Source organism: Pistacia vera, unplaced genomic scaffold, assembly GCF_008641045.1.
Source record: "Pistacia vera cultivar Batoury unplaced genomic scaffold, PisVer_v2 Contig269, whole genome shotgun sequence".
In the NCBI taxonomy this organism is placed as follows: Eukaryota; Viridiplantae; Streptophyta; class Magnoliopsida; order Sapindales; family Anacardiaceae; genus Pistacia; species Pistacia vera.
This window is the reverse complement of record NW_022196078.1, coordinates 457,674-479,799: the sequence shown is the minus strand read 5'-3', so window position 1 is coordinate 479,799 and position 22,126 is coordinate 457,674. Positions and strand designations below refer to the sequence as shown.

The following is a 22,126-nucleotide window of genomic DNA, read 5'->3' as shown; positions in this document are numbered from 1 at the left end:
ACACACAGTCATGATCAATAAGCTCGTTTGTTTGGCATCTGCATTTCCAGGTAAAAGTGTTACGATGAAATGCTTCAGTCATATTCCCTGTAAAAATATTTGAAAGGTTAAGGTTCTCCCTCCAATTAATATAATATTTTAGACGGATAAGGCTAATATTTACCATGCATTTAAAAAAAAAAAATGTTAAAAATGAAATCCCAACCATCCAAAAACTTTGATCTAATGATCAAAAGTCTTCTGATGTGAAAGTAATTGATAGCTAGTGACCCCAATCTTGTGCATTGATGCTAACTATTGGAGTTGCATTTGAGGAGCTAAGTGATTATGGATTTCTTAAATATATTCATAAAATCTCGAATCAGCACTTGATATAACTGTAATGCTTTTACTTCTCCAGGTTGGTTGTAGATTGTATGATAATAGACATCACTGAAAATCATATTTGGAAATAAAGTCAGAGGACCTGAAAATTACAACAGTATTTATTCACATAGCTCATTTTTGCTACTTCCTTTTTCTTTCTCTTTTTAATGTGAATTTGCAATTCTTTCTAAGTTGACCACAGACTTGAAAGAGGAAAGGTAATATCGTCAGAACTCTTTAAAGCAATTGAAGAATCTAGGTTTGCACTCGTTGTTTTTTCAGAAAATTATGCTTCTTCGACATGGTGCTTGGATGAATTAGCGAAGATTTTGGAATGCATGAAAGCAATGGGTCAGATAGTTTTGCCAGTTTTTCTACAATGTCACTCCATCCGACGTTAGAAAACAGTCAGGAAGCTTTGAGAAAGCTTTTCGGGATCACGAAAAGAATTTCAGGGAAGATTTGGAAAAGGTGCAAAGTTGGAGGGTTGCCATGACAAAGATTGCTAATATCTCTGGATGGCATTTGGGCGATGGGTAACGCCAATACTCGTTTCAAAATAGACAACCAATGCAGAGATCTTTGGCTTGAAGGAAAGCTTCTCAAACTAATTAATCGCATAGCTAATTCATGAATAGAGAGCAAGGCCAATTTCAAGGGCATCTAAAACAATTATACATACTTGGAAATGTAGCTGTTAAGTAAATTCAAAAATAGTATTTTTATACTGTTGGTTTTTACTTTATACTGTTAGTTTCTCGCTCACGTTACTTGGATTGTTAGTAGTTCATTTCAACTTATTTTGATTCAATATTTTGACATCTATTGGAATTGATATTCAATTCCAATTAAAAGAAAATTATATATTGGCTTAAGTATTTTTTTGCCTATTTGTAGCTCATGCTAACCTTCCACGTGTTTGATTTTTTCTTCCTAAATTTGTAGGGAAGAATCAAAATTTATTCAAGGCATTGTTGACGAAATATCAAACAAATTCAGTTCTACGTTTTTAAATACAAATGGCAATCTGGTCGGAATGGAGTCACGAATGAAGCAAATGGGTCCATTACTAGGTATAGGCTTGAATGATGTTCGAATGTTAGGGATTTGTGGAATGGGTGGAATAGATAAGACAACTCTTGCAAGATCTGTTTTTGATAAGATCTCTGATCAATTTGATGGTAGTAGCTTTCTTGCCGATATTAGAGAAGTTTCTATAACACGAGGTCTGCTCCGTTTACAGAAACAGCTTATTTCTGAAATCTTCACGGGAAGAAACATAAACATATGCAATGTTCACAATGGATCTAAAGAGATAATGAGAAGGTTACGGCATAAAAGGGTTCTTGTCATACTTGACGATGTAGATCAAATAGAACAATTAAAAGCATTAGCTGGAATGCATGATTGGTTTGGGTTGGGAAGTAGAATCATCATTACAACCAGAAATCGACATTTGCTTGTTAGCCATGGCGTGGATAATGTGCATATGGTCAATGGGTTAAATCCTGGGGAAGCTCTTAAGTTGTTTTGTTGGAAAGCCTTTAGAAATTGTCATCCTACTAATGATTATTTGGAGCTTTCTCAGCAAATGGTCGATTATGCTGATGGCCTTCCATTGGCCCTGGAAGTTCTGGGATCCTTCTTGTTTGGTAGAAGTAAAGCAGAGTGGAAAGGTGCATTGGATAGATTGAAAGAAGTTCCTGACGAAAGAATTTTTGAAATACTTAAAATAAGCTATGATGGACTACAAGAACTGGAGAAGAAAATATTTCTAGATGTTGCTTGTTTCTTTGAAGGAAGGGACAAAGATGAAGTAAGACAAATACTGGACAGTTGTGATTTTTACCCAGAAATTGGAATTAGTGTTCTAATTGATAAATGTATCATCTCTCTTTCAATCAACAAATTGCATATGCATGACTTAATAATATGTATGAGTAGGGAAATTGTTCGCCAACAGGGTCCCACAAAACCAGGCCAACGTAGTAGGTTATGGCTCTCTGATGATGTTTATCGTGTATTGACAAAAAATGAGGTATGCGATTTTGAAGAAACCATAAACTTAAAACCGTATCATATCAATTTTACATGTAGTATATAGACAATGTCAGATAATAGTATTGAAGTTTATTATCTCCACCTGATTGCATCATTATGCTCTTTCTTCATCAGGGGACAGAGGCTGTTGAAGGCATAATTCTGGACTTTCCTGCATACGAAGAGTTAAAATTGAATGCTAAATCCTTTTCAGGCATGAGGAAACTAAGATTACTCAAAATTAAAGATGTAAGCCTTTGCCAAAGCCTTGAATATCTTTCAGATGAGTTACGTCTTCTTAATTGGCATGGCTGCCCCTTAACATCTTTGCCATCCAGTTTTCAACCCAACAAACTTTTCGAACTTAACATGTGTTACAGCCACATTAAACAACTTTGGGAAGGAGTAAAGGTAACATTCTCAATTGCATATGTACATCTCTGTTTCTTTGTCTAAAATGTAACTCAACCTTTGCAGTTTGTCGAAACCGATCTTTTCTAATTAAGTTTTTGTTTTCCTTCTATCAGCATTTGAAACAGTTGAAAATAATTATCCTCAGTCACTCAAAATACTTAACTGGGACCCCAGACTTCACTGGTGCCCCAAATCTTGAGAAACTGATTCTTGATGGTTGTACGAGTTTATCTTTTCTTCACCCGTCCGTTGGACTCCTCAGAAAGCTTATATTATTGAATCTGAAGGACTGCAAACAGCTTAGGAGTCTCAGAGCTCAAATTGAGTGTGAATCTGTTGAGGTTCTTATCCTTTCTGGCTGCTCAAAACTGAATGATGTTCAAGGGATCTTTGCAAATGCAAAGCATCTGTTGCTGCTTCTTTTAGATGGAACAGCCATAAAAGAACTACCTTCCTCAATCCAACATCTCACTAGGCTTATAACGTTAGGTTTGAGGAATTGCAGAAACCTTATTAGTCTTCCCAACAGCATCTGTGATTTGAGGTCTCTTAAAGTTCTCAATATCAGTGGCTGCTCAAAACTACACGAACTGCCAGATAACTTGGGGCATCTGGTAAGTTTGGAAAATCTTGATTTAGGTGGAACTTCTATAAGCCAACCACCATCGTCTATTGTGCTATTGACAAACCTCCAACAATTATCTTTTAATGGGTGCAAAGGATAACCTCGAAAGTCCTGGAGTTCTCTCCTCAGCTTGTTTCCGTTGTTCTCTAGAGAAAATCCAGAGTCCGTAGGCTTGAGGTTACCTTCTTTTTTATCAGGTTTATGCTCTTTAAGACACTTGGATCTAGGTGATTGCAATCTCCAGGAAGGTGCAATTCCCTCTGATATTGGCTCCTTACCATCATTATTAAAATTAAATCTGAGCAGGAACAATTTTGTTAGTTTACCTTCAAGCATCAGTCAACTGCCTAAGCTTGAAACTCTTTTTATAGAGTATTGCGATCGACTTCAAGCCTTGCCAGAGCTTCCAGCAAGTACAGGTAGATTATTTGCTCAGAATTGCACATCCTTGGAAATAATATCATCAAGTCCACATATATTCAAATCAAAATCACGAAATTTTTACTTAAATAATTGCTTCAAACTGGCTGGAAGTAGAAGAAGCAGTGGTGTGACAGTCAGTTTTTATAAAAGTATGCTTCATTCGCTGTTAAAAAGTCAATTTCAGGTATGGTTCAATTTATTTATTTGTGACTTCAGTTTTAGTTTTGATATCTTTAATTATAACCATTATTTTAATTAACTGTAAAATCATATGAAAAATCAATTAGTAAATGGTAGCTTATTGCCTATACATGATGACTTAGACTATGAGTAGGACAATTTGATTGAACAATTTTCATGTTATTATTATTGGATCATAAGTGAAAATAATATTCTGGCTCGCTCATTGCTCTCTCATAGCTTCTGATAATGCCTCTTCTTTATTCACAGCGACTTAATATTGGAGTTATGCGTTCTGAGTTCGAAATTATTGTTCCTGGATCTCAAGTTCCAGACTGGTTCTTTGATTATTATAGTGAAGGGTCATCATTAAGAATTGGTCAACGAATGGTAAGATGTAGGGGACTGGCACTTTGTGCTGCCTTTTCAGTACACAATCCAAAGGATTTCTATCCATACAAATGGATGCAACTTGGTTGTACCGTACAAACGGATATCACTCATACCCATGCTGTTTCCTGTACACCCTGTAGCACACCAAAGACTTGTTTTTCCTCCATGTCAGTCCCTCTAAATTCCTTGGCTGGGACAGATCACCTCTGGTTGTTCTACATTTCTTTAAGTCATCTCGCCAGCAATGATATATTTTATCTAAGGGATGTTTCTTTTCGAGATAAAACCGATGAAAGCGTAAAGGTAAAAGAATGTGGGCTCCGTCCAGTATATGATTCTGATTCTGATATTGAAGAACTCATCGGAGCATCCAATAATCTTAGCAACAATACTAGTCGTGAGGTTTTGAATCCTGATAGATTAACAGTAACAAGTAGTATCATCAAGCGAAGCCGTGATTGCTGCCCTGATCAGCAGCCATATCCAAAAAGATTGAAGTGATACTGTTTGAGTGCTTAAACCTCATGAACAAATAACTCTTGGAATTAAACTCTTCACTCCTTCCTGCTGGCCTTTTCTCTACCTTTGACTTGCTATGGTTTTTGTAATTGCTTGTTCCGTATCATTTCTTGTATTTGTTTTGTCGAAAGTGAATCCAGAAAATTAAAATATTTCTTATGTATTCTAAGCTGACGTTAAAATCATTTACATTAAACTAATAAAAATATCAAACAATTCAAAACTGTCTTTGGTTTTCGGAAAAATGATCCTTGACAACAGTAGAACTGAGGGCTTGTTCATTTACTATTCATTTCTTCGAGCCTATCGAATTCATTATTACACCATGCTAATGCTACAACAATTTGTTCAATTCTGTTGGCTTTTCCACGTTTTGATTGTTTCAGTATAAGGCTATGCAATTAGTTAATTCAGTAAATGAATCTAGGTAGGTTTGGGACAATGCTGTAGAAACACTTTAAGTTTCCGAGCAATGAAACGACAGATGCATATGGATCCCGTCACTCCCCTAAATTCTGTTGCATAGATGTAGTTACTGTTAGCTAGATCAGAATTATGGGAGCAAATTAAAAAAAGTATTGCTGTGAGATGTATCAGAATANATTTTTAATCTTTCTAAATTTATGCTTCTGCCCCTAGATTACAGGTAATCCCGCTAAACCCCTACCACATCAGCTTTTCTTTCAAATAAACCTCCAGATTTTGCCCCTTGTTACATGCAAACCCAGCAGCTTCCTTTTCTTGCAAATTTCATTCCCAATAAAACTTTTAAAAACTAACAGACATCCCTTTTCATAAAAATAAAATCACACAGAATATTTAATATGTATTAGGATTAAAAACGGGGTTTCACAAAGACTGTGAATATTAGAGAGAATATTTTAAGAAGTTAATAGACGTATGGTTGATATTATTGTGCATGGACAACATATATAAGATTCACTAACAGAGACATTATTATTTAAATCCAGTATCAGTTATATATGCTTCCCATCTCTCTTTTATTTGTTTCAACCCTTTCTGATAATGGAGATGACTAAATTATTTGACCTCATGCGTGCATATAGATGGCTTGTACTACCAAATGATGACGAGCTTAGACTATCCTATCGGGACAGGACGAGCGTCTGACGAGCTCTAGGCAGTTTGACACCCTGAGGATAGACCGTGGGTGGGACTTTGATATTGACGCCTCAAGGATAGACTGTGGAAGAGATTTTGCGATGGGATGTCATATCATGACACCCCGAGGATAGATTGTGGGTCAAGTATGGCTATTCCAAGATGATTTCGACCATCCCGAGGATAGACCATGGCTGGTGCCACCCCGAGGATAGATTGTGGGTGGCCTAGTGGATTGTCTTTATTAGGGACGTATACGTTAGAGTTGTAGTCCATGTCCCCTAGGTACTGGTATGGTAGTGGTGAGTATGAGTATATATATGGATTGGTGGTTGTGTGACATTCATCAAGCTTTTACATGAAATATATTTTCCCTTACCAGTATTTTCTTTATAAATATATTATCCACTCACTGGGCTTCCCAGCTCACTGTTTTATGTTTTCTCCCCATAGGGTTTACCACACGGTTTGTGCGGAGCTACTTGTATGCTCTAAGTTGGCCTACGGATGCATGTGCTACCTCATGATGTGTGCTCATTTAGTGTACTCTGATACTATGTTTTGTAACTAACTTTCTACATTTACGTTTCCAGAGACTCTTTGTACGTGCATGGATAACTGTTTTACTTAACTTATGTATAATAAACGGATTTTATGAATGATTTTGTGATTTATTCACCTTCCTCTCGGGTTCTCGGTCCCTCGGAGCGCCCGGATCCAATGGGATAGGGACTACCCAGGAGGGGGCGTGACACCATGTGTCGATCAACTCATATGGGTATTCAACTTTATATATATATTTTTTTTCATTTTTTTAATTTCAAATAATAATAATAACTTTTTCTACTCTATAAACCCTTGTCATTCTTCAGTCTTCAGTTCACATTACAACTCCCCTTCTAAAAACAATGACAGCTCAAAACTCTTCAGTCTTCAGTTCACATTACAACTCCCCTTCTAAAAACAATGACAACTCAAAACTTGCCATTACCTTCACCTAGCTGCCTATCAATTCATTATTTTCCCTCACTTTCCTTCCCTTTCTTCTCATTATTTTCAGTAAAAATCTGCCTCCGTGATCTTCCTTCCCTCTGTTAGTCAGATGGCTTCTTTTCATTTTAACAACGTGAAAGCTGAGAAAGCCGAAGCTATGAGTTGGCACAATCGCCAGAAAAAGTTGATAAGTTTTCGTTTCCTTCTAGAAGTTGTCGCGGCTTTGGCTTTGCTCTCATGGTCCTCTTATACTTACATCCCCGTCCGGCCCTGAGATGCGCCAAATGATTTTTCTCAGCCAACCCCTCGTTGTTTTTGATCGGTCTGTGTTCGTTTTAATGATATCAACCTGCTCATACTGCTTATCTTTGTTTCCTCTTCCCAAACGCCGGAAAAAACAGATTTTTACGAGTACGTCAACCTCACCACCACGTCTCTCGCTGGAAGCGTTCCCGCGGCCGAACAATCTACAGAGCTGAAAGAAACAACTGTATCTGACAAAGAAATCGTTTGTGGATAATGCGGTGAACTCTCAAGTCATAAAATGTTGTTCCGAATTTTTCTGTTAGCTGTGACGGACTCTGGACGAAGGAAAAGCAGTTGCATTTCTCCAGTTCGGTGTAGTACGGTTGATGCGGGATTGAGTCGAAGAGGCTGCCAGAAGAGTCGGTCGAGTGCTATGGATGATTTGAGCATTGAAGAGTTTAGGCTGGACAATAGAAACTTTTAATTCTTCCAAGAAGATAAACTTTAATTCGAGAGAACCCTCTTGGTCTTATGCTATAAGATAATTAAAAAATACAGTGATATAATCCCGGTTGCGAATGAATTAAAAATCTATCCTTTTTTTCTTGGTTAATTTTGTGCATATTTTGATTTCATTAATTGATGTTTTGTTTGGTAGAACTGCCTGTTATGTTGATTGAGTGAGTTAAAAAGAGATGAGTTCAATGTCTCATGCACGTAGGTTTACTTACTTGATATTAAGATTCTGTTTCTTGGTCCTGAATATATTATGAATTTTTTACTAACATATTGCGGGATTTTAGGCACCACAGGCACTAAATAATATACACTACATGACGAATCGGTAGCTTTTTGGATTTTTACTGGCTTTGTCAAAACAAAGTGGGTTGTTTTGAGAACTTTATTACTATATCTTTTAGGGCATAGAAAGATATTATTTATACAAATGGCAAGCCAGGCAAGGATAGCTCTGCCAATTCTTCTTTTTCCTTGGGTGGACCTAATTTAAGAGAAAGAAATCCAGAATGTGGTTAAGGGAATGTTACTAAACAACTTGCCTTGTTGTGGGGGCTTGGCCCTCTATTTTGTATTTATAGAATAGTTTGTCTAAATGTTGAGCAATATACTTCATACTTGACCATCATGATCAGAATCGTCCATTTGATTTAGCTGTCTGTCATGGTCAAGGGAGGAGATATTCAACTTCTAGTGGCTCTGTTCATAAAAAAAAAAAAAAAACACCCAGACATTTCTTGTTTCTATGTTATGTGCCTTTTTTAACAGTTGATTTTGGTTTAAAATTTTAATTTTTAGAGGGTCCAGATTTTAGAGAGTAAATTACATTGGGTTGGTGACAGTTAAAGAGGACAAAAATCAAGTATAAAAAGAATGCAACCGGTGAAGTCAACATTGTATTCAGTAGACTAAGTTTTAGAACGTTCAGTATGTGTTCCGATAAACCTTATCCAAATGAAACTTTTGCAACCGGTGAAGTCAACATCGTATTCAGTAGACTAAGTTTTAGAAAGTTCAATATGTGTTCCGACAAACCTTATCCAAATGAAACTTTTGTCTCCGAACCCCACAATTAACGGTTAACAAATAATATATTAATTGAAAATGTTGGAGTTGGACCTAACTCCTCACTTAAAAGGCCTTATTGAGTGAGAGGATTATCCCCTCTTATAAACCCATTGCCTTGAGTGTGCCTAGTCGATATGGGATCTCCAACAGAAAAACCTAATCAAACAAATGATGCCATAGCCTAAAGCCGACACTGCCTCATCACATTTTTAAAAACAGGATGAACAGGGGAAATGGGTACCAAACTACCAACAATGTGACAGTGAAGTTAATGATGAATTGATAGGAGAGCTTCCTTCAATAATTTTGGAACAATGTTATCTATTTATCTACTTGCTCTTAAAAATATCTTTAACATAATACAGAACATATTTTTCCTCAGTTATTTTGGCCCTGTTATGTAGTGTTAACATTAATTTAGTATAGCAATTCTTAATTTATTCGTTTCTACTTTAAAAAACAAAAAATATAAATAATTGATTAGTTCTACAGTAACAAGAGATCTAGTAGTCTCCGAAAATTAATAAGTTATTGCAATTAGAAGTGCCTGAATCCTAGTTAGTAAATATGGGTATGACAAAAAAAGAGTACGAAAATTTTACAGTATGATACGACGAATAGAGAAAAATACATTTGTAAAAATTCGGTCATAAAATTCAGCTACGAAAAAAATACGATACAGATATATACGGGTTTAATACGGTACATTGTCAATAATATTTTTTTAAAAATACGGTAATATTAATCTGATTTTAGCACTTTTTATAATCATTGAATTAATCCTACTTTATAATCATTGAATTAATCCTACTTTATTTTTCCTCATAGGTGTATGATTTATATCTTTTTGAATTATAATATTTCAATATGTAAAAAATTATATCATTTGATTCGTAATTAATTACTACAAATGTTGTAGACGTGGACCACTTACCAAACAAAACAAACAATTTTATTTGTCATTAAGTAGAAGAAGAAGAGACATAGCATGGGTACTACCTTAGTGGTTGAAGAAGAAGAGAGGAAGAGGGCGCCAAAAAAGAGACAGCCTAAAACGATGTTGTTTTAGGTGAAGTTTGACAAGGTTTTAAAACCCGACCTGGGGGCAACCCGGCCAAGCCACCGGGTCACAAGTTTGACGGGTTGGTCCGACTGGTGGGTCAGACAGTGATGTCATCTTGCTGATGTCTGCAAAAAAAAAAAAAATTTTAAATACATATTTTAATTTTTAACAGTGATAATTGATAATAAAAAATTCCCAATAACAAATATATCCCGACCCCACACTGCAGAACTGATTTTCAAGTGACATACTGTCATGAGGTCATGTGACTTGCCCAAAATTAGAGAATGTTCTTGCCAAAATTTGAGACCTTTCTGGAAAAAAAAAAAGATATAGAGGCAATGACGCATTTCAATTATATTCATCTTTAAAGAATAACTTTCAAAATAATTTTTGTTTTTTTTAATTATTTTCAACATATTTCAAATAGAGCACAAGAAAATGTTTTACTTCTAATTTGTTGAGATTTGGAACAAAACTGCATTTTTGTTTACTACATTCATAAGCATAGTCTACTTCCTTGCTCACTTCTCTTGTCACAAAAACTATTGACATGTATACACTATTTACAATTTTTTTTTTTTTTTTTGGATAAACCTGGTAATTATAGAAAAGAATAAAAGAATTTCCACCTAAAATGTGACTCTCCTTTACAGCCAGGAGCCTTTGTACAAGCCCAAGAGACAACGCTACACAAAAGAATCAAGAGCAACTAAGGATATACCATCTTTATACAATAAAAAATAAAAAATAAAAAAACTGCTATACACTAGACCGCAAGAACTTGTCCAGAAAACAGCAGCTCTGCCCAACCAGCAAAAGCGCTCTCGGAAACAGTAAAAAATTCCAGCTTCCTGTGACTGACCAAATCTGCACAAGCTGCAAAAATGCAGTCCCTTTTTGCACACTGCTTGCCCACTTCTTCAAATTCAAATTCAAATCAAACACATCACAACATTAAACCACTGCAGTGCAATAAAAACAATGAAATCCAAATCAAACACACACACACACACATACATACATTAACCAACTTCTTTAATAACAAGCCCATTCTCGCAGCAAACAATCTCAAACCCTAAACCCACTTCTTCAATATCAAGCCTCCATCTCTATCTACTCCAGTCCCTCCCATGGCCCCATTCTCACAGCGAACAATTTCAAACCCAAAAGGACCAAAACCAACTTCTTCAAAATCAACGGTTCAACTCTCCATCTCTATCTACTCCCATGCAACAAGCCAACAACCCAATAAAAACAATGATAATAATGTCAGTAAAAACAGGGTGTGAAAATGCACACTGCAGTCCATTTTTGCACCCTTCAATTCTCAAACACAACCAATCTCACACCAAACAATCACCTCTCCAATATTAAGTTTCAAACTCATTTCTTTAATATCAAACAATCTCTATGACTCCATCTTAAACAATCTCACAACAAACAAAAGTTAAAAAGAACAATAACAATAACAAGTTAACAACAATGAAGTACACATACCTTGTGGGAGCTGCCAAAGATCGAAGATCAAAGAAGAAGAAGCTATCAAAGCCGAAGCTAGAAGATCGGAGATTCAGAAGTCGTCCAAGCCCCGAAGATTGAAGATTGGTTGAAGATTTTGATAATTGAAATTGGAATCAAAGAACCCAAGATTGAAGAAGCTGGTTTCGTTGTTTGGTAATGGTTTTTTTATTTTTCCTTTTCGTGTTGGGCTTTGTCGAATGAAATTGGGGAAGGGAGAAAAGGGTTTTAATTTTATTATTTTAATTATTTCTTTTATATTATACTGTAACAGACCAACTTTATACCGGTTGGACGAGTGGTTCGTCACAAAGAACCGGTCCAACCGCGGTCTGAAGAGGGTCAATTGTTGATTCCAATTTTTTATGTGAACTGACCCAGTCTGGTCACCGGTTCCTGTCGAGTTGGTTCAACCGGTCGAGCCGGACTGAGTTTTAAAACCATGGAGTTTGGCTCATTAAATAACAAACTTTTATTTTAAAAAATACGGTCGAATTATACGGAAATTATACAATTGAGGCATATAATTCGGCTATGCTTATAAAATACGAGAATTCACGTATAAAACGCGAATTTACTAACTAGGCCGTGAATAACCCAACTCAGAATCGTTACTTTATTAAACTGGAGCTGTCCAACTAATTTGTGAAGGAATTGCTTAATGAAATCAGTTGATCAGAAGACAACTAAAGCAAGGCGTTAAAATTTCTTAGCATAAAAGTAACAGCGCCATCTATAACATTGCCAAAAGCAGTCGAAGCAAGTTTTTACAACAACACGCGTCAAACAAGTAATGAAAATTGAAAACCTACTGCATTATAAAAAGCAGAAAGGCCAAAGAGGATAAGGAAATAGACAAACTCAGTATGCATAATTTGGATTGATCAAAGCTTTGGCCTGTGAAGCAATCTCAATACCCTTCTCATCTCTCATTTTTCTTCTCTGCTCTTGTGTCACAAGAGCACTCATCAAATCAGCCAATGTCATGGCTTTAGTATCTCTTGAATCTTCAAGAGATTAAATCTTTGATTCAAATTTCTCCGACAAATTGACCAAGATTTTCTCTACAATCTTAAATTTCTCTGGCAAACTCATCAGGACTTTCTCTACAATCCTAAACTTCTCCGACAAACTCATTAGGACTTTCTCTACAATCTTAAATTTCTCTGACAAACTCATCAGGACTTTCTCTACAATTCTAAATTTCTCCGACAAACTCACCAGGACTTTCTTTATAATCCTTTCTTCAGAAAGATCTTATCCCAAGATCCTTATTTCGTTCACAAGCTTCGTCAACCAATCTGAATACATCGATACACTTTCTGTCTCTTTCATTTTCATATTTTCAAGCTGCCTTTTCTAGTGATGGCAATGGGTCAGGCCGGGACCAGGTACCCCTTGGCCCAGGCCCAAGCCTGACCTCATAACAAAGGCCCAAGCCCGACCTGAGCCCGTCATGGGTATCACAAGTAAAGCCCAAGCCCGGCCCGACAGGCTTTTTGTAACCTTAGGCCCGACCATTTTTATAATGTGAATTTTTAAATATTAATAAAGTTCAATTTTTTTATATTTTTAATTCTATAAACAATTTTTAAATATTAATTTATTTTTTAATACTCACCAAATATATAAATAACTTTCAACAAAGTGAATCCATCCATCCATATAGGGTTTAGGAAAAATGAGTATATATATGTAGGATAATCTTGTAATTAAATATATAGTATAAGAATAATTTAGTATAATTAATACTAAAATTCTCGTATCCAAAGTCGGGCCTTAAAATCAGGCCTAGGCCCAAGCCCAAGCCTGCGAACATCGGGTAAAGCCCAACCTTTTCGGGACAGGTCAGGTACCTAGAAATATCGGGCTCATTGCCATCTCTAGCCTTTTCAAAGTAATAATCTTCATGTTCCGTGTTTTTCTCGAATCCTCTATATTCCACTTGCAACTTTTCCCATATTTCCTTGGCGGTAGTGCAGGCCACATTCTTTACAAAGATTGAATCTGAAACGGCAGAATCAAGTAAGATAGGGCCCTTAATCTTTTCCTGCTTTCTACTTTATACAATTGTAATTGCGCGACTGTTGGATCCTCTAGCTCTTTGGGAAAATCTCCTCCTGTCTCAGTGACATTTCACAAATCTGCAGCTTGTAAAAAACCTTTCATTTTCACTACCCAAATAGAAAGCAGGAAAAGATTAAGCCACTACACAATTCAAGCTTTCTTCTACCCTTTCTTTCTCTCTAGTGTATCCTCACAAATCTAAATAACAAACACTTCCACAGATCCCTTAAGTAAACTTTGCTCTGATATCAATTGTTGGAAATCGGAAGAGTGAAAAATAAAATCTAGACTTGAAAAAAAATGAATGCTTGTGAACGGAAGAAAGAAAACTTTTATTTCAATATAAAATTCATATAATCTCCACATTACATACAATGTTAATTCCCTTATTTATAAGCGAGCAAAAGGATTAAATTACATAACCATCTTAACTGTTCTCAGACATTAGTTAAGACAAGTTTAAATATAACTTAACAATAACCGAAAATTGATAGCGAATTTGATTAGAACTAAAAAACTAAAGATCACACAATGCATGCTGCAGCGAACTTTNAATCAGTTGATCAGAAGACAACTAAAGCAAGGCGTTAAAATTTCTTAGCATAAAAGTAACAGCGCCATCTATAACATTGCCAAAAGCAGTTGAAGCAAGTTTTTACAACAACACGCGTCAAACAAGTAATGAAAATTGAAAACCTACTGCATTATAAAAAGCAGAAAGGCCAAAGAGGATAAGGAAATAGACAAACTCAGTATGCATAATTTGGATTGATCAAAGCTTTGGCCTGTGAAGCAATCTCAATACCCTTCTCATCTCTCATTTTTCTTCTCTGCTCTTGTGTCACAAGAGCACTCATCAAATCAGCCAATGTCATGGCTTTAGTATCTCTTGAATCTTCAAGAGATTAAATCTTTGATTCAAATTTCTCCGACAAATTGACCAAGATTTTCTCTACAATCTTAAATTTCTCTGGCAAACTCATCAGGACTTTCTCTACAATCCTAAACTTCTCCGACAAACTCATTAGGACTTTCTCTACAATCTTAAATTTCTCTGACAAACTCATCAGGACTTTCTCTACAATTCTAAATTTCTCCGACAAACTCACCAGGACTTTCTTTATAATCCTTTCTTCAGAAAGATCTTATCCCAAGATCCTTATTTCGTTCACAAGCTTCGTCAACCAATCTGAATACATCGATACACTTTCTGTCTCTTTCATTTTCATATTTTCAAGCTGCCTTTTCTAGTGATGGCAATGGGTCAGGCCGGGACCAGGTACCCCTTGGCCCAGGCCCAAGCCTGACCTCATAACAAAGGCCCAAGCCCGACCTGAGCCCGTCATGGGTATCACAAGTAAAGCCCAAGCCCGGCCCGACAGGCTTTTTGTAACCTTAGGCCCGACCATTTTTATAATGTGAATTTTTAAATATTAATAAAGTTCAATTTTTTTATATTTTTAATTCTATAAACAATTTTTAAATATTAATTTATTTTTTAATACTCACCAAATATATAAATAACTTTCAACAAAGTGAATCCATCCATCCATATAGGGTTTGGGAAAAATGAGTATATATATGTAGGATAATCTTGTAATTAAATATATAGTATAAGAATAATTTAGTATAATTAATACTAAAATTCTCGTATCCAAAGTCGGGCCTTAAAATCAGGCCTAGGCCCAAGCCCAAGCCTGCGAACATCGGGTAAAGCCCAACCTTTTCGGGACAGGTCAGGTACCTAGAAATATCGGGCTCATTGCCATCTCTAGCCTTTTCAAAGTAATAATCTTCATGTTCCGTGTTTTTCTCGAATCCTCTATATTCCACTTGCAACTTTTCCCATATTTCCTTGGCGGTAGTGCAGGCCACATTCTTTACAAAGATTGAATCTGAAACGGCAGAATCAAGTAAGATAGGGCCCTTAATCTTTTCCTGCTTTCTACTTTATACAATTGTAATTGCGCGACTGTTGGATCCTCTAGCTCTTTGGGAAAATCTCCTCCTGTCTCAGTGACATTTCACAAATCTGCAGCTTGTAAAAAACCTTTCATTTTCACTACCCAAATAGAAAGCAGGAAAAGATTAAGCCACTACACAATTCAAGCTTTCTTCTACCCTTTCTTTCTCTCTAGTGTATCCTCACAAATCTAAATAACAAACACTTCCACAGATCCCTTAAGTAAACTTTGCTCTGATATCAATTGTTGGAAATCGGAAGAGTGAAAAATAAAATCTAGACTTGAAAAAAAATGAATGCTTGTGAACTGAAGAAAGAAAACTTTTATTTCAATATAAAATTCATATAATCTCCACATTACATACAATGTTAATTCCCTTATTTATAAGCGAGCAAAAGGATTAAATTACATAACCATCTTAACTGTTCTCAGACATTAGTTAAGACAAGTTTAAATATAACTTAACAATAACCGAAAATTGATAGCGAATTTGATTAGAACTAAAAAACTAAAGATCACACAATGCATGCTGCAGCGAACTTTTCTATTGTCGCGGCGATGGGTTCCCTGATCTGAATTCAGAGAACTTCTTCACGCTCGCCGCGGCATTCTTTTCTAACGCTGCGACAAGCATTCATTCTACCAAAATGTTTTCATGTTTTTAACAATATAAAGCAGAAAGGCCAATGAGGATAAAGGAAAAATGAAAAAGTAGGATGTGTGGCAGATACCTAACTTTGACCCTATATTATGATTGGCAATTATTTGTATTAAATTGGGGTTTAATATTCGTATAAGGTAGGGATTTTGATCCAAAATTTTGGCTGTGGTTGAGGAGACATTAGCTTTCAAAGATCAAGGCTGAAGGTGAAGGGGTTGGCATTGTGATCAAACATGCTGCCTTCCAAGAAAACAATAACATGTTTCTACTGGACATAGATTTCTTCTTATCATTTCTGTTTTAGATTTTATTCTAATTAAGTTTTGTCATTAATTTCTTCTTATCATTTCTGTTTTAGATTTTATTCTAATTAAGTTTTGTCATTAAACAGATACCATACACTTGCTGAAACTGTAATGAATTTCAATAGGGAATCTTGTGTAGTTTTCAACACAGGAAAAGATTAATATTACATTTTCTTAATTACTACTATTGTCTTATACTTGCAATGATAAATTTAAAATCAGGTAGAGCCAAACCAAATACATAATAATTCTAAAAAAAAAATACCCGACTACTTTTGACCTTGGCCTTTACCATTTATACATATCACTCTTCCAGACCAAACTCAATATAATGACTGGTAAGAATTAGGTAAAACCCTGCCTAATCCCAGCCTTAACTACCCAATAATCTATGCACTGAAGATCCTTAATTGTCAATCATCCCTTTTGAGTGGCTTAAACCAACAAAATCCTTTTGAATTCCATATATTTGAAAGGCGCTGTGGAATTTTGTTTATACAGCCGTTTAATTTATCATAATATGTGTCACCTGTATTGGACAACCACTCTTTAATCTTGAAAAAAGTGTAAATACATGTTTTCTCACACAATTTTCTTCTAGCGAGCATCATATTAATGTAAAATGGTGCATACATATGGTCTGACATTAAGTGTGTTTAAGACCACCTGGCTTTCACCCAGGTACTTGACCATCCATGTGATTGCACTTGCTGTCGTATCTTCACCTGCCAATTATATTTGCCAAGAATAGTTAACAGGAATTTAGTTATTTTACACAACACTAAGGCAACAACATTATTCCTCTAAATCTTTGACATAAGCTGACGTGCAATTATCATGGTAAAAATGTTTTCTGTATATCTGCATCTGTTAGTCTCAGGGTTTCATCAACCTCTGTCAAAAGGTACTGTAGAAAATCTTCGCGATTGGCTTCTAAGCCTCTTCTCCTTAAGAGTAATCATTTTCTCCAATGTCCTGTTAGAGTCATGAAAGTGACTCTATTTTGGTGATAAAAATACCTCATGTGTGATTAAATTGAAGTATATTGAGATAATTAAAGAATTTATAAATTTATTCAAGAAAATCGCTTCCAAATAATTTTCTTATGAATTTAACGTGTTTGGAATGATTTTGGAAAGTATATGAGTTGATATTAGGTTGTGGTTTATGGATTAAGGATGATTTTGTCTCATTTATGCTGTTTAGGGGGTAAAATGTCATGTTTTAAGGGGCTGATTTTGTCACNAATGGTGCATACATATGGTCTGACATTAAGTGTGTTTAAGACCACCTGATTTTCACCCAGGTGACCATCCATGTGATTGCACTTGCTGTCGTATCTTCACCTGCCAATTATATTTACCAAGAATAGTTAACAGGAATTTAGTTATTTTACACTACACTAAGGCAACAACATTATTCCTATAAATCTTTGACATAAGCTGACGTGCAATTATCATGGTCAAAATGTTTTCTGTATATCTGCATCTGTTAGTCTCAGGATTTCATCAACCTCTGTCAAAAGGTACTGTAGAAAATCTTCACGATTGGCTTCTCTTCTCCTTAAGAGTAATCATTTTCTCCAATGTCCCCATGATTCTTTTTCACGCTTGAATCTCTGTTTTTAAAACTGGACTGGACCAGCTGGTCGGATTGGGACCCAGCAGCTTCTCCAGTCCGGTTCAGGTCTTAAAGAGGTTTTTTTTGTAATATTTCAAAATTATAAGGGTTAACTATTTTATAAGGGTGTTTTGGATAAATGTCAACAATTTAGGGATTGATCTGTAATTTTTTGGGATTTTTTGAAATAAATAAAAATTGTAGGGACTAATTTAAACTTTTTTAGAGGAATTTTTGTAATATATTAAAATTTAAAGGATTAATATGTAATTCTAAAAAAATAAAATTAATCGGTCCAACTGGTTGGACCTGTTGACCCGTGATTCGGGCAACAAAACGGGTTACTTTCCTGTCCAGGTTTTAAAACAACGGCCTGAATAATTATTTAAACCCCTATGACCAGCCCAATTATGATTGGGGTACAGCTTATGTGTAAGTAGTGGGTTTAGTAAATACCTTAAGGCCTTTGTAGAATCTGGTCCGGGGTAACTTCAGAGGGAATGCTAGCATCACTTCATAAACGTATGCTACATCCTTCTCCAGCGTCTCTAGTTCTTCTCCACTCCCTATATTAGTCAACATTTTGCACATTGCTCTAACGGGGCATTTGGTTGGGGGTAATATAGGATTATTGTAGTTATATCATCTTATATTACCTAATTATCACATTTGGTTGTCAAGCAATATAACATTCTGATAATTTCAAATACCAATAATAGATATTATTGGTAATATTTGAGGTAATTTGATTTCCTCCATTTTCTGAGATATTGTAAGATTACTAAGGTAATCTTTTTTTTTTTTGTTACAATTATATCCCTTATTAATAAAATTTTAGGACAATAATGCCCTTATTTTTAAATTTATTTACATAAATTTTGCTTTTACTATTTCACCCCAATTAATTAACTTTTTAGACAAAATTACCCTTGAATTCAAAACAAATTGCAGCCCACCCAAGCCACCTCCCCACCCACCTGCTGCACACTTCGGGCTGGAAATGGTCGTCGTGCATCGATATGGCCATTTGGGCCAGAGATTTGGCATCAACGGCCATATTGATGGCCATTAACGACCACGTCGACGGCCAAATCTAACCATCAATGGCTAGATCGATGACCATTAACGGCCACATTGACAGCCAAATCTCTGGCCAGAAATGGCCATACGACGCACGGAGGCCATTTCCTGCCTTCTTGCGTCGTTAGGTTGCCAGCGGTGGTTGCCGGGGGTGGCTAGGTTGGTGGAGGTGCTTTGTTGATTTTCTAAACTTTTAACATGGGTCGGAGGCCTCAGCCAGTCGGCCTAAATAGTCTTTAATTTATGTTTAGTTAAATAGGCCTTTGGAGTTTCATTCAGAACCACCACTATGCCTCTATGTTCCCAAGCTTGAAGAGTTCCCATGATCAGTTCATCAAACTGTTTGATAAACAAAGATATAGAACTTGACGAGAACAAGTTAGTCAAACGACTACGAATCAATTCATGTTGTTGGGGAGAAGCACATACCAGGCTTTGATCAGGGTCATCTCAAGAACATTTATGACCCTAGGTAATAATTACTTTGGGGCCTTCTAATAATATAAGCATATATTTAAAAAAATATTTCAAATTTATTTTCTTGCCTTTTGAGATGCAAAATCACTAGGAGAAGTGGACGGCGATCGACAGACCAACTGGGTCAGGTTGGTGGGGGGTTTTAAAGAGCAGATGTTGGAGAAACAATGGGTGATGAAATAAGTAATTTCCAATGCCTGGATTGGCTAGAAAATGCTTGAGAAGTCGCAACCCAAAAGGTTTCGATGGCCGGCGATTTGATGGAGTAAACATATGAGGTATGATATGGATTTTGGTGAAAGGGTTGAGGGGAGGAAGATGGTGGTGTCAGGGAAGGCCAATAACTTCGGGTACATGTTGAAAAGGTTGAAAATGGCTGTCGTGCACGATGGAGTTGGGTTATGAGATTTGTAAAAAATCGGTCAAATCGAAGGCTATCAAGGCTGGAAAAACACTTGAGAAAATGATAAACTGATGATTCCAGTCAATTTTGATGAGAAAATTGACGGGAATCAACTCCAAACGGTTGGTGGTGAAAGAGGGGTGGAGATAATTTATGTGAATGTCAAAATTTGGGATGGAATTGGGGTTGAGTAATTTGAGACATGTAAATGACTATTTTAGTCTTTTATTGTTAAAAGAAATTTAATTTGTTAATTTAGGGATGTAAATTGGAATATATAAAACTAGAGGTACAAACTTACTATTTTATCAAACTTTGGGTTGGAATATATGTAAAAAATTTATGATAAATTTTGGTCTTTTTGGCTTTTTTTTTTTTTTCTCTTTAGCCTGGATAAAAAATCATACACCATTTTTATTTTTGTAATAGATTAAAAAATTATAAAAAATTTGGGCTCCTATTTTTGGGAGCCCTGAGCAGGTGCCTCACCTGCCTACCCCTTGAGCCGGGCCTGGCTTTGATCCCCCACAAGTTTAAGCAATTGACCTTATGTATCCCTTCGTGAATTTCCCCAGATCATTGTTTAGGATCACCTTTGCTGACTCAGTGCTTGAAATAAATCCATTAGTCTTCCCAAATATGTTCGTCTTAAAACAATTCCCATACCTGTCCAATTAGATTCAAGCAGCTCAATTATGTTAAGTGCATTACTTTATAATTATTTTACATTTAATACGAAAGATTCTTTTACCTAATACGACGAACTCGATCAAAGTCATAGAAGCCTTTGCCACTATTAATAGCTGCCATGAACTGCATGGTCTCTCCGATCAACGGTAACCCTTGACTGCCTGGGCCGGTAATTCTATATTACGGTAGCGCAGAATCAAGATTATCAAGCTTCCAACAAGAAGCACTAGGTAGAAACAGAGGCAAGGATATTCGTGAAGCGTAAGGAGATGCATTTTTTGATTTACTGAACCAATTTGCGTAATTGAACTTATAAACAGAGGCAACAAATGATTAAAGGAAAAGACACGTGTACGGTTTAGAAAACGATGCTGGTATTTTGGGCTACAGGGCCTCTTCATCATATGGAATTTGAAAGAATGTTTCCCACTTGCCTTTCCTCAGTGGGCATCAACGGTTAAACGACTCAACTCATTGGTTTCCCTGAATACGTCACCCGTTCTATTAGTGACTTCCAATTCCATTGGCTATCTTTCTTCTTCGAATTTTAAAATAGCTCCACACTCGTATGCAATCGTTTGAACTTTGAAATTAGGATTTCAATGGCAAGACTGACACGACCCGCCTCGACCCTCCCTATCCCATAAGCTTCGGGCGCACATATGAGACTCGGGCGGCCGAGACGTGCCGTGTGGGAATCTAAAAATCTGTATTCTAAATACGTTTTTCATAAAAACATTCGCTTGGACTCGTTTTGAAAGCATAAACACATAAGTTTTATATATATATATACACATTTGAAAATCTGAAAGCTAACTTGTACGTTAATAAAATCCAAAAATTGATGGTATCAGATATTCATATCTTTTATAATCAACACAGGAGATAAACATAAGGATAAAGCCAATGATGTTCTTTTTCACGCTTGAATCTCTGTTTTTGAAACTGGACCGGACCAGCTGGTCGGATTGGGACCCAGCAGCTTCTCCAGTCTGGTTCAGCTCTTAGAGAGGTTTTTTTGTAATATTTCAAAATTATAAGGGTTAACTTGTAATTGTATAAGGGTGTTTTGGATATATGTCAAAAATGTAGGGATTAATTGGTAATTTTTGGGGTATTTTTGAAATAAATAAAAATTGCAGGGACTAATTTAAACTTTTTTAGAAGAATTTTTGTAATATATTAAAATTTAAATGATTAATATGTAATTCTAAAAAAAAAAATTGATCGGTCCAACCGGTTGGATCAGTTGACCCGTGACTCGGGCAACAAAACAGGTTGTTTTCCTGTCCGGGTTTTAAAACAATGGCCTGAATAATCATTTAAACCCCTATGACTAGCCCAATTATGATTGGGGTACAGCTTATGTG

General features: G+C 35.9%; 2 pseudogenes; one reads left to right on the top strand and one right to left on the bottom strand.

The window, feature by feature from the left end:
• Positions 1–10: 10 nt before the first annotated feature.
• Positions 11–5,536, top strand: LOC116133359 (annotated as a pseudogene).
• An 8,769-nt stretch (positions 5,537–14,305) lies between these two features.
• Positions 14,306–21,207, bottom strand: LOC116133358 (annotated as a pseudogene).
• Between the last annotated feature and the right edge of the window lie 919 nt (positions 21,208–22,126).